General features: G+C 46.3%; 1 long non-coding RNA gene across 1 annotated transcript; it reads right to left on the bottom strand.

Moving 5' to 3' along the window:
• Positions 1–621: 621 nt before the first annotated feature.
• LOC132834520 (uncharacterized) lies at positions 622–9,586 on the bottom strand. Its single transcript, XR_009647193.1, has 3 exons — positions 9,509–9,586; positions 9,268–9,351; positions 622–2,192 (listed from the first exon to the last, which is right to left on the bottom strand). It is a non-coding gene; the product is annotated as an uncharacterized LOC132834520 (long non-coding RNA).
• Positions 9,587–10,471: the final 885 nt, after the last annotated feature.

The following is a 10,471-nucleotide window of genomic DNA, read 5'->3' as shown; positions in this document are numbered from 1 at the left end:
ATCATGTTGCGGCTGTATAGGACATTGGTTAGGCCACGGTTGGAATATTGCGTGCAATTTTGGTCTCTTTCCTATCGGAAAGATGTTGTGAAACTTGAAAGGGTTCAGAAAAGATTTACAAGGATGTTGCCAGGGTTGGAGAATCTGAACTACAGGGAGAGGCTGAACAGGCTGGGGCTGTTTTCACTGGAGCGTCGGATGCTGAGGAGTGACCTTATAGAGGTTTACAAAATTATGTGGGGCATGGATAAGATAAATAGACAAAGTCTTTTCCCTGGGGTCGGGGAGTCTAGAACTAGAGGGCATAGTTTTAGGGTGAGAGGGGAAATATATAAAAGAGATCTAAGGACAACATTTTCACGCAGAACGGTGGTACGTGTATGGAATGAGCTGCCAGAGGATGTGGTGGAGACTGTTACAATGACAACATTTAAGAGGCATTTGGATGGGTATATGAATAGCAAGGGTTTGGAGGGATATGGGCCGGGTACTGGCAGGTGGGACCAGATTGGGTTGGGATGTCTGGTTGGCATGGACAGGTTGGATCAAAGGGTCTGCTTCCATGCTGTACAGCTCTATGACTCCATAACTCACTGTCACCATCAGCAAGAATTCACTAAATCAAGTGATTATTAATTTATAGTTTAGATCAGTGTCCATGGTTGCTGAATCCATTCAGTAGTCTATCAAATGCTGTTGATTAGAATGTAAGAAACAGGACCAGCAGTACGCCATCTGGCTCATTGACCATGCTCTGCCAAGATCACAACTGATTTTTCTGTGGACGCAGCTCCATTTACCCACTGACTCACTGTAACCCTTAGATCTTTGAACAGGAAAGGAATTACCTTTGCTGTGAGGTAAACTTAACTGCTTCACTGGGTGGAAATTCCACAGATTTACAATGCTTTGGGTAAAGAAGTTCCTCCTCAACTCAGTCCTAAATCTCTTCTTTTATTTTGATGCTATTCCCCCAGTTCTAGTTCCACCCACCAGTGGAAACAGCCTGTTTCTAGCTTATCTCCTCCCTTCATAATTTTATATCTTTCTGTATAATTCCGCTCATTCTTCTAAATTCCAATGAGTATAGTCCCAGTCGACGCAATCTCTCATCATAAGCCAACCCTCTGAATTCAGGCGTCTCCTCTGCACTCGTTCCAATGAGAGTACATCTTTTCTTAAGTAAGGAGACCAAAACTGCAAGTAGTACTCTACAGGTGGCCACACCAGCACCCTGTACAGCTGCAGCATAACCTCACTATTTTTAAGCACCATCCCTCTATGAATGGAAGGCAATATTCCATTTGTCTTACTAATTACCTGTTGCACCTGCAAACCAACTTTTTGTGATTCATGCAGGACACCCAAGTCCTTCTGCACAGCATTTGTGAACTTGCCTAAAATGGGAACAGTCAGTGGGCTATGCTACTGTACCCTGCCCAACTCTTTTCTTTTAACTGCTGCTGTCACCGCTGAGGCATTAATTCATTGCACCCTCTGTTCAAATGGACACAACAGATCCGACCCACTTAAACAGAGTTCCCTGGTACCTGCAGTACATTTGTCCTCCTACTTTCCGCTCGGATGAGAAATTGACATTAAAAAAATCACAGCAAAATGTTTTAAAGTCCAAATATTTGAAGGGCAGCAGTGACTCAACAGTTTGCACTGTTACCTCATAGCACCAGGGACTCAGGTTTAAACCCAGCCTCAGGTGACTGTCTGTGTGCAGTCTGCATCTTCTTCACGTCTGCGGGTATTTCCACCAGAGGCACCAGTTTCCTCCCACAGCCCAAAGGTGTGTGCAGGTTCACTGGATTCGCCCCGGAAAATGCAGGGATATGGGGATAAGCTGGAATGCTCTTTGGAAGGTCGGTGCAGACACATTGCGCCTCTTACTGCATGGTATGGATTCCACTCCATAAAACCAGTTTTCTTTCACTTCCCAAATGTGGAGGTTGCTGGTAAAGTCACTGATTTAAATTTCCCCGAGAGGTTACTTTTGGGTAGCCTTCTTGTATCTTTGATTTCACTGTTATTATCTGTTCCCATTCAGTGATTTGTGAAGTCTGATAAATATGGTGAAACTTTGTCATTACTTTACAAGAGCGAGGCGAGAATGGTCAAACGACATCGGATCGGATGTAAAATAAAGCAGGAAATAACATCATGTATTGTAGATCCATCAGATTCTGAAAAACAGTACCAACAGAACAGAGTTATGGCATAAGGAACCTGACTCAGAATATCAAGCTGTCTTCCTCCTGTATAACTGTTGATAACCTTGCTCTGTTAAGACCAGACTCCATACATTATACCCTCGGTAGTTTAGACATGGACACTAGATGTCCATTTACTGCAGTGTAGTTCAGACTGAATCAACTACTTGCACAAGTTTTTTTTTCAGCATGCAGGAGAATTTACCAGGTCAATTCTTTATTTGACATGCTCCAGATGGTGTGCACCATTTCACTTCTGTTCAGTTGTCCGGTTGAAAATAACAGTAATAACAATGGGACAGAGTCTGCATTTAATACACGGGCCCAAATATTCTTAGTGATTGGTTCTCCTTTTTTTCCCCCCCAAAATGTTAGTACTGAGCTCCACCTTTGTAGCTGAAAATTCTGACTCCAGCCCCATCAAATGCAGAGTGTAGTTGAAATGAATACAGTTTCCCTGAGTGCAGGGGTACTGGGGGAAGTCAAGCCGGCCCCTTTATTTCAGCGGCGTGCGGAGTCTGCAATTTAAATTCCAGCAGCACAGAGACCACTACAGCTACTCAGAAAGGGTAAGAACGTGAGGTACCATAAAAGTAGTGGACTGCTTATGTAGCTAGGACTGAATGGTATTAGGGCTGTGGGGGCTGGTGGTTGAGGATTTTGAAGCCAATGGAAGAGTTTCGAAAAATGTCAGGGTTGACAGAGAGGTGCTGGGCAAGTATCGAGGTTGGCACACCTGAGGGAAGGCAATGGCCAAAATGACTTTTTAAATGGTATTGGGTTGGGGTCTTCACTGCCTAACATTTCCTTTTTTGTCAAATTTATTCATGTTGTGGGATGTGAATGTTACTGGCTGGGCCAACATTTATTGCCCATCACTAGTTGACCTTGAGACAGCATTGGGGAGCTACCTTCCTCAATCGCTTGAGGGAGGGAATTCCAGGATTTTGACCCAATTGACAGTAAAAGAACAGGAATATACAGAGGAACCTCAATTATGAAAATATTGCATTAGCCTAAGAGGATCTCAGGGTCCCGATTGACATAATGTTTCTAAAGATCTTTTTCAACCCTGATTGCGTCTTTTATTTACAGGTACAATGCTTAAAAACGAACTTGGTTCACTGAAATGCTGCCGAGAACTGAAAAGCTGTCTCCAAATGTGGGTTGGAGAATTTGAGCTATTGAGAGAGGCTGAACAGGCTGGGGCTGTTTGTCCTGGAGCATCGGAGGCTGAGGGGTGACATTATAGAGGTTAATAAAATCAGGAGGGGCATGGATAGTATAAATAGACAAAGTGGGAGAGTCCAGAACGAGAGGGCACAGGTTTAGGGTGAGAAGGAAAGGACATAAAAGAGACCCAAGGGGCAACTTTCTCATGCAGAGGGTGTTACGTGTATGGAATGAGCTGCCAGAGGCTGGTACAAATGCAACATTTAAAAAAGCCACTTGAATGGGTATATGAATAGGAAGGGTTTGGAGGGATATCTGGTCGGCATGGATGAGTTAGACTGAAGGATCTGTTTCTGTGCTGTACATCTCTATGAGTCTATGACTGATATCCCACCCTCCCTCTCTCCCCACTCACTTCCCCTGGAGTTCAACATAGGAGTTAATCCTAAACACTCCTTTCCCAAATGATTCCTCCACCATTGTCCTGTACAGGGCAAAGGTGGAACCTGTCAAAAAGTTGCAGTAAAAAGTTGGGGGGTGGGGTGGAATATGGGCGTGGGTGGGTTGGCCAGGGGCGCAGACGGTGGATGGGGGTTCACACACAGTGTGCTGCTGCCTAGTCTCCTGGACAGGTAGCAGGCTTAAACTCCAAGCCCCAGAGGAAATCAATTAACCGAATAATCAATTATCCAAACAAAATACTGCTCACCCACCTCATTCACAAAATCAAAAATCCACAGTGTTTCTAAGTCAGGATGATGAGGGGCCGAGAGGGGAATTTGAAGGTGGTGGTGCTGCTAATAAAGCAGGCTGCTTTGTCCTGGATGGTGTTGGAGCTGTACCCATCCAGACAAATGGGGAGTATTCCATCACACTCCCGACTTGTGCATTATAGATGGTGGACATGCTCTGGGAGTCAGGAGGCGAGTCACTCACCACAGTATTCCTAGTCACTGACCTGCTTTTGTAGCCAGTGTGTTGATGTTATGAGTCAAATTGATTTTCTGATCAATGATAACTCCTCGGATGTTGATAATGGGGTATTCAGTGATAGTAACAACATTCATGCCAACAGTTGATGGTTAGTCTCTTAGTGATGATCAGCCTGGTGTTTGTGTGGAATGTCACTCGTCACTTGTCAGCCCAAACCTGGATATTGTCCAGATCTTGTTGAATTTGGACATTGATTGCTTCAGTGTCTGAGGAGTCATGAGTGGTGCTGAACATTGTGAAGTCATCAGCGACCATCCCCCTGTCTGACCTTCTGAGAGGAAAGGTCATTGATGAAGCAGCTGAGGTTGGTCGATCAGAGGACACTACCCTGAGAAACTCCTGCAGAGATGTCCTGGAGACGAGGGTACTGACCTCCAACAATCACCATCGTCCTATGTGTCAAGTATGACTCTAATCGGAGGTTTCTTCCCTACCCACTGATTCCAGTTTTGCCAAACCTTATGATGCCAGACTGGATCAAATGTAGCCTTGATGTCAAGGGCTGACACTCTTGCCTCACCACAGGAATTCAGCTCTCTTATCCATATTTGAACCAAGGCTGTAATGAAGTCAGAAGCTGAATGGCTCTGGCAGAACCCAAACCGGGCATCACCAAGCAGGTTGTTGCTGAGCAGATGCTGCTTGATAGCACTGTTGACGATACCTTTCATCACTTTACTGATGATCGACTGATGGGGTGGTAATTGGCCAGGTTGGATTTTTCCTGCTTTTTATGTACAGGACATACTTGGACAATTTTTCACATTGTCGGGTAGATGCCAGCATTGTAACTGTGCTGGAACAGCTTAGCAAGAGTAGCAGCAAGCTCTGGAGCACAAATCTTGAGTACTGTTCCTGGAATGATGCCAGGACCTATAGCCTTTGCAGTATCTGGTGCTTCCAACCATTTCTTGCTATTACAAGGAGGGAATCAAATAGGCTGAAGACTGGTATCTGTAATGCTGAGGGCCACTGGAGGCAGCCGAGATGGATCACCCACTCGGCACTTCTGGCTGAAGATTGCTGCGAAAGCTTCACCCTTACCTTTTGTATGGATGTGCTGGGTTCTTCAATCATTGAGGATGGAGTTATTGGAAGAGCCTCCTCCTCCAGTGAGTTGTTTAACCATTCACCACCATTCACGATATGGCAGGACTGCAGAGCTTAGATCTAATCCATTAGTTGTGGGATCGCTTTGCTCTGTCTCCAACTTGCTGCTTATATTGTGTGGCATAAAAATAGTCCTGTTTGGTGGCTTCACGAGTTGACACCTCAACTTCTGGTATGCCTGATGTTGTTCCTGGCATGCACTCCTACACTCTTCATTGAACCAGAGTTGATCCCCCGACTTAATTGTAATAATGTTGAGTGGGGGGATATGCCGGGCCATGAGGTCACAGACTGAAAGACAATTCTGCTACTGTTGATGGTATCCACAGGGGTGTTGTGGACTCAGTCTTGAGTTGCTAGATCTGTTTGAAGGCCACCATATTTAGCACGGGGATTACGTGGCACTCAATACGTTAGACATTATTCTTAATTTGAGGGTGGGGCTTCATCTCCACAAGAACAGTGTGGTGCTCACTCTTACCAATACTGTCATGGACAGATGCATCTGCAGTTGGCAGATTGGTACGGATGAGGTCAAGTATGTTTTTCCCTTTTGTTGATTTTCTCACCATCTTCTGCAGACCCAGTCGAGCAGTTATATCCTGTAGGACCCAGCGAGCTCAATCCTGGGTAACTTAACTTTTCAGAAGTGGAACCCTCCAAAATATTCCAAACTTAGTGAATTCTTTAGGAGAGTTGCAGATAATGGGTCTCCCATCAGTCTTCAGTTCCCCAGATGGTATCCACAGGATTTTGGTTTAGTGGTGCTGGAAGAGCACAACGGTTCAGGCAGCTTCCGAGGAGCAGCAAAATCAACGTTTCGGGCAAAAGCCCTTCATCAGGAATAAAGGCAGAGAGCTTGATGTGTGGAGAGATAAGCTAGAGGAGGGTGGGGGTCGGGAGAAAGTAGCATGGAGTACAATAGATGAGTGGGGGAGGGGATGAAGGTGCTAGGTCAGGGAGGAGGGTGGATTGGATAGGTGGAAAAGAAGATAGGCAGGTAGGATAAGTCATGGGGAGATTGCTGAGCTGGAAGTTTGGAACTAGGGTGAGGTGGGAGTAGGGGAAATGAGGAAACTCTTGAAGTCCACATTGATGCCCTGGGGATCGCCCAGACCACACAGACCAAACCATCGTCTCCAAGACCCCAAGGAACTTCATTACCTAAGGAGATCTCCCACCCACAGCTTCCAACCTCATAGTCCGGGAACCCCGCACTGCCCGGTTCTACCACCTTCCCAAGATCCACAAGCCTAACCACCCTGGCCGACCCATTGTCTCAACATGCTCTTGCCCCACTGAACTCATCTCTACCTACCTCGACACTGTCCTATCCCCCCTAGTCCAGGAATTCCCCACATACGTTCGAGACACAACCCACGCCCTCCACCTCCTCCAAGACTTCCGTTTCCCCGGCCCCCAACGCCTCATCTTCACCATGGATATCCAAACCCTCTACACCTCCATTCACCATGACCAGGGCCTCCAAGCCCTCTGTTTGTTCCTCTCCTGACGTCCCCAACAGTACCCTTCCACCGACACTCATTCGTTCGGCTAAACTGGTCCTCCCCTTTAACAATTTCTCCTTCGAATCCTCCCACTTTCTCCAAACCAAAGGGGTAGCCATTGGCACACGTATGGGCCCCAGCTATGCCTGTCTCTTTGTTGGCTACATAGAACAGTCGATCTTCCGTAATTACACCGGCACCACTCCCCACCTCTTCCTCTGCTATATTGATGACTGCATTGGCGCCATCTCATCGTCCCGTGAGGAGGTTGAGCAATTCATCAACTTCACCAACACATTCCACCCTGACCTTAAAATTTACCTGGACCATATCTGACACCTCCCTCCCCTTCCTGGACCTTTCCATCTCCATTAATGACGACCAACTCGACACTGACATTTTTTTTGCAAACTCACCGACTCCCACAGCTACCTGGATTACACCTCTTCCCACCTTACTTCTTGCAAAAATGCCATCCCATATTCCCAATTCCTCCACCGTATCTGCTCCCAGGAGGACCAGTTCCACCACAGAACACACCAGATGGCCTCCTTCTTTAGAGACCGCAATTTCCCTTCACAGGAGGTTAAAGATGACCTCCAACACATCTCGTCCACATCCCGCACCTCCGCCCTCAGACCCCAGCCCTCCAATCGTAACAAGGACAGAATGTCCCTGGTGCTCACCTTCCACCCTACCAACCTTTGCATAAACCAAATCATCCACCGACATTTCAGCCACCTCCAAAAAGAACCCACCACCAGGGATATATTTCCCCCCCCAACCCTTTCCGCCTTCTGCAAAGACTGTTCCCTCCGTGACTACCTGGTCAGGTCCACGCCCCCCCTACAACCCACCCTCCCATCCTGGCACTTTCCCCTGCCACCACAGGAACTGCAAAACCTGTGCCCACACCTCCTCCCTCCCCTCCATTCAAGGCCTAAAGGAGCCTTCCACATCCAAAGTTTTACCTGCATATCCACTAATATTATTTACTGCATCCATTGCTCCCGATGCAGTCTCCTCTACCTTGGGGAGACTGGACGCCTCCTAGCAAAGCGCTTTAGGGAACATCAACCACATGGCCCTGTGGCCCAACATTTCAACTCCCCTTTCCACTCTGGCGAGGACATGGAGGTCCTGGGCCTCCTTCGCCGCCGCTCCCTCACCACCAGACGCCTGGAGGAAGAACGCCTCATCTTCCGCCTCGGAACACTTCAGCCCCAGGGCATCAATGTGGACTTCAACAGTTTCCTCATTTCCCCTACTCCCACCTCGCCCTAGTTCCAAGCTTCCAGCTCAGCAATCTCCTCATGACTTGTCCGACCTGCCTATCTTCTTTTCCACCTATCCACTCCACCCTCCTCCCTGACCTATCACCTTCATCCCCTCCCCACTCACCTATTGTACTCCATACTACTTTACCCCCACCCTCCTCTAACTTATCTCTCAACGCTCCAGACTCTCTGCCTTTATTCCTGATGAAGGGCTTTTGCCCGAAACATCGATTTTGCTGCTCCTCGGATGCTGCCTGAACCGCTGTGCTCTTCCAGCACCGCTAATCCAAAATCTGGTTTCCAGCATCTGCTGTCATTGTTTTTACCTATAGCCACAGGGTGTTATGTCCAGGTTTCTGCAAGATCTTGACATGCAACTCCAGCCTGTGCTGCTCCAACAAATTCCTGGCCACTGGAATTGTTCCTTTCTTAATGGAGATAATGCAGCAAAGTACTTATTTTTCAGTGTATTTCCCCAGTTGCAAAATCTGCCAGTATCTGCTGCAATACTCTCCAAGGCAGCCCACACAGTAGTTATTTGATCCTTTTGAATCTATCACAGATGCAGAGCCCCTGTCCTCAACACATGGTGGTTCACTTCCCAAGCAGAGACACTAGGAGCAAATATCACTTGGGAATTCTTGGGTCATCACTTCCAAGCCGTTAGGGTAATTGTCAGTGTCACACTGTGCAGCCCATAGGGAGCCCCACTATGGCTCTTTCATGGGTGTGTATTTCCAACTGGAGAATACTGAGACCTGGATATCCTACAGAAGCTGTGCTATGGGGCCAAGCCCCCGAGTTTGGTGACCCTGTGGCTAGACCTCTTACCTCGATGGGAGACCACCCTCACCCTCATCCAGCTCGAGCTAGAGCCTCAGCAACAGCCAATAGGATTTCACTCTGGAGTTCAGCCACTTAGAGGAGAGGAAATCAGATAATTGTTCATATGTTGAATGCAATGGCAATATAAATTGAAATGCCTACGTGTACACAATCAGGTTGGGTCTCAGTGACTCCAGCGATTTCAGTTGTCTTTTCCCATTTGAACTGAATCAATTGCCCCATAATCTGAAATATGAAAATTACATCAGGAAAAAGAGTTAGTGTCAATAACAGGGAAACTGAAGTTTACATTTCAATAAAACTTATAGATAAATATAAGCTTTAAATTTAGTGAATCCTGTTCATACTTTATTTATCATATAGAAAATTCACAAATACTCACGTAACCTCCTGTAGACTCTTGCAGGTCCATTTGAGGCATTGGAAAAAGGGAACAGATTGGTCTGTGAAGGAGTTTTCTGAAAGATCCAAATACATCAATGACTGGTTTATACTGAGAGCGGATGAAAGATCCTCGGCACAAGAATCTGAGAGACCGTTATGGCGCAGTCTGGGGATAGGCGAGAGTAAAATGAGGAATGAGGGTAAATCCACAATGTTCTTGATGATAATAATAATAATAATAATAATAATTAATTATTATTATTATTGTGTGAAGTCCTCAAGATTTAACTGAGAAGAAAAGTTGGATTGATCCTGTATAATTCATGTCTGACTACCATCTGCTTTCATCACAACAGGAAAAAGCAGCAAATGAAAGGGTTTAGTGACAAAGAAAGGGATGGGGAAACCAGAGTGAATGAAAGAACAAAATAAACTTTCACAAACCTTGCAACAAAATAAACTGCAGGAGTGTTTAAATGACAAGAGGGTAACAATACTCAGCAGTATATTTGCATCCTCACTTTCTAGCTCTGAATTACAAGGAAGGCTAATGGGTTAAGTCCGTGGAGCAGGAATGAAGTTCCTGCTGGTGTTGAAGATAAGGACCATGATATAACTGGAAGCTATGAAATCCTGGTAACAGGACAGGAATCAGGAAGTCTGGTCACATGGATAGGGTAATCATGAATGCAAGACTGTCAGGGCTGCACAATTAATCGCCAGCAGACAGGGGAAGAGCTGTCCATCCAGTGTGGACAGAGGACGTCCTGCTTCAGCCAACGCTGGTATAGCTTTAAAAAGGCAGTTAAGAATAAAGAACAATGCAGCACAGGAATAGGCCCTTCCATCTCCAAGCCTGTGTCGATACACTTTGCCCTTCCAAACTAAATAAAGTCTTTCCAACTTTTCTTCATCGCTAAAATCCCAGATACCAGGCAACATCCTGGCATACGTTTTCAGT

This window comes from Hemiscyllium ocellatum, chromosome 40 (genome assembly GCF_020745735.1).
Source record: "Hemiscyllium ocellatum isolate sHemOce1 chromosome 40, sHemOce1.pat.X.cur, whole genome shotgun sequence".
Classification (NCBI taxonomy): domain Eukaryota; kingdom Metazoa; phylum Chordata; class Chondrichthyes; order Orectolobiformes; family Hemiscylliidae; genus Hemiscyllium; species Hemiscyllium ocellatum.
This window is presented reverse-complemented; position numbering and strand designations above follow the sequence as displayed.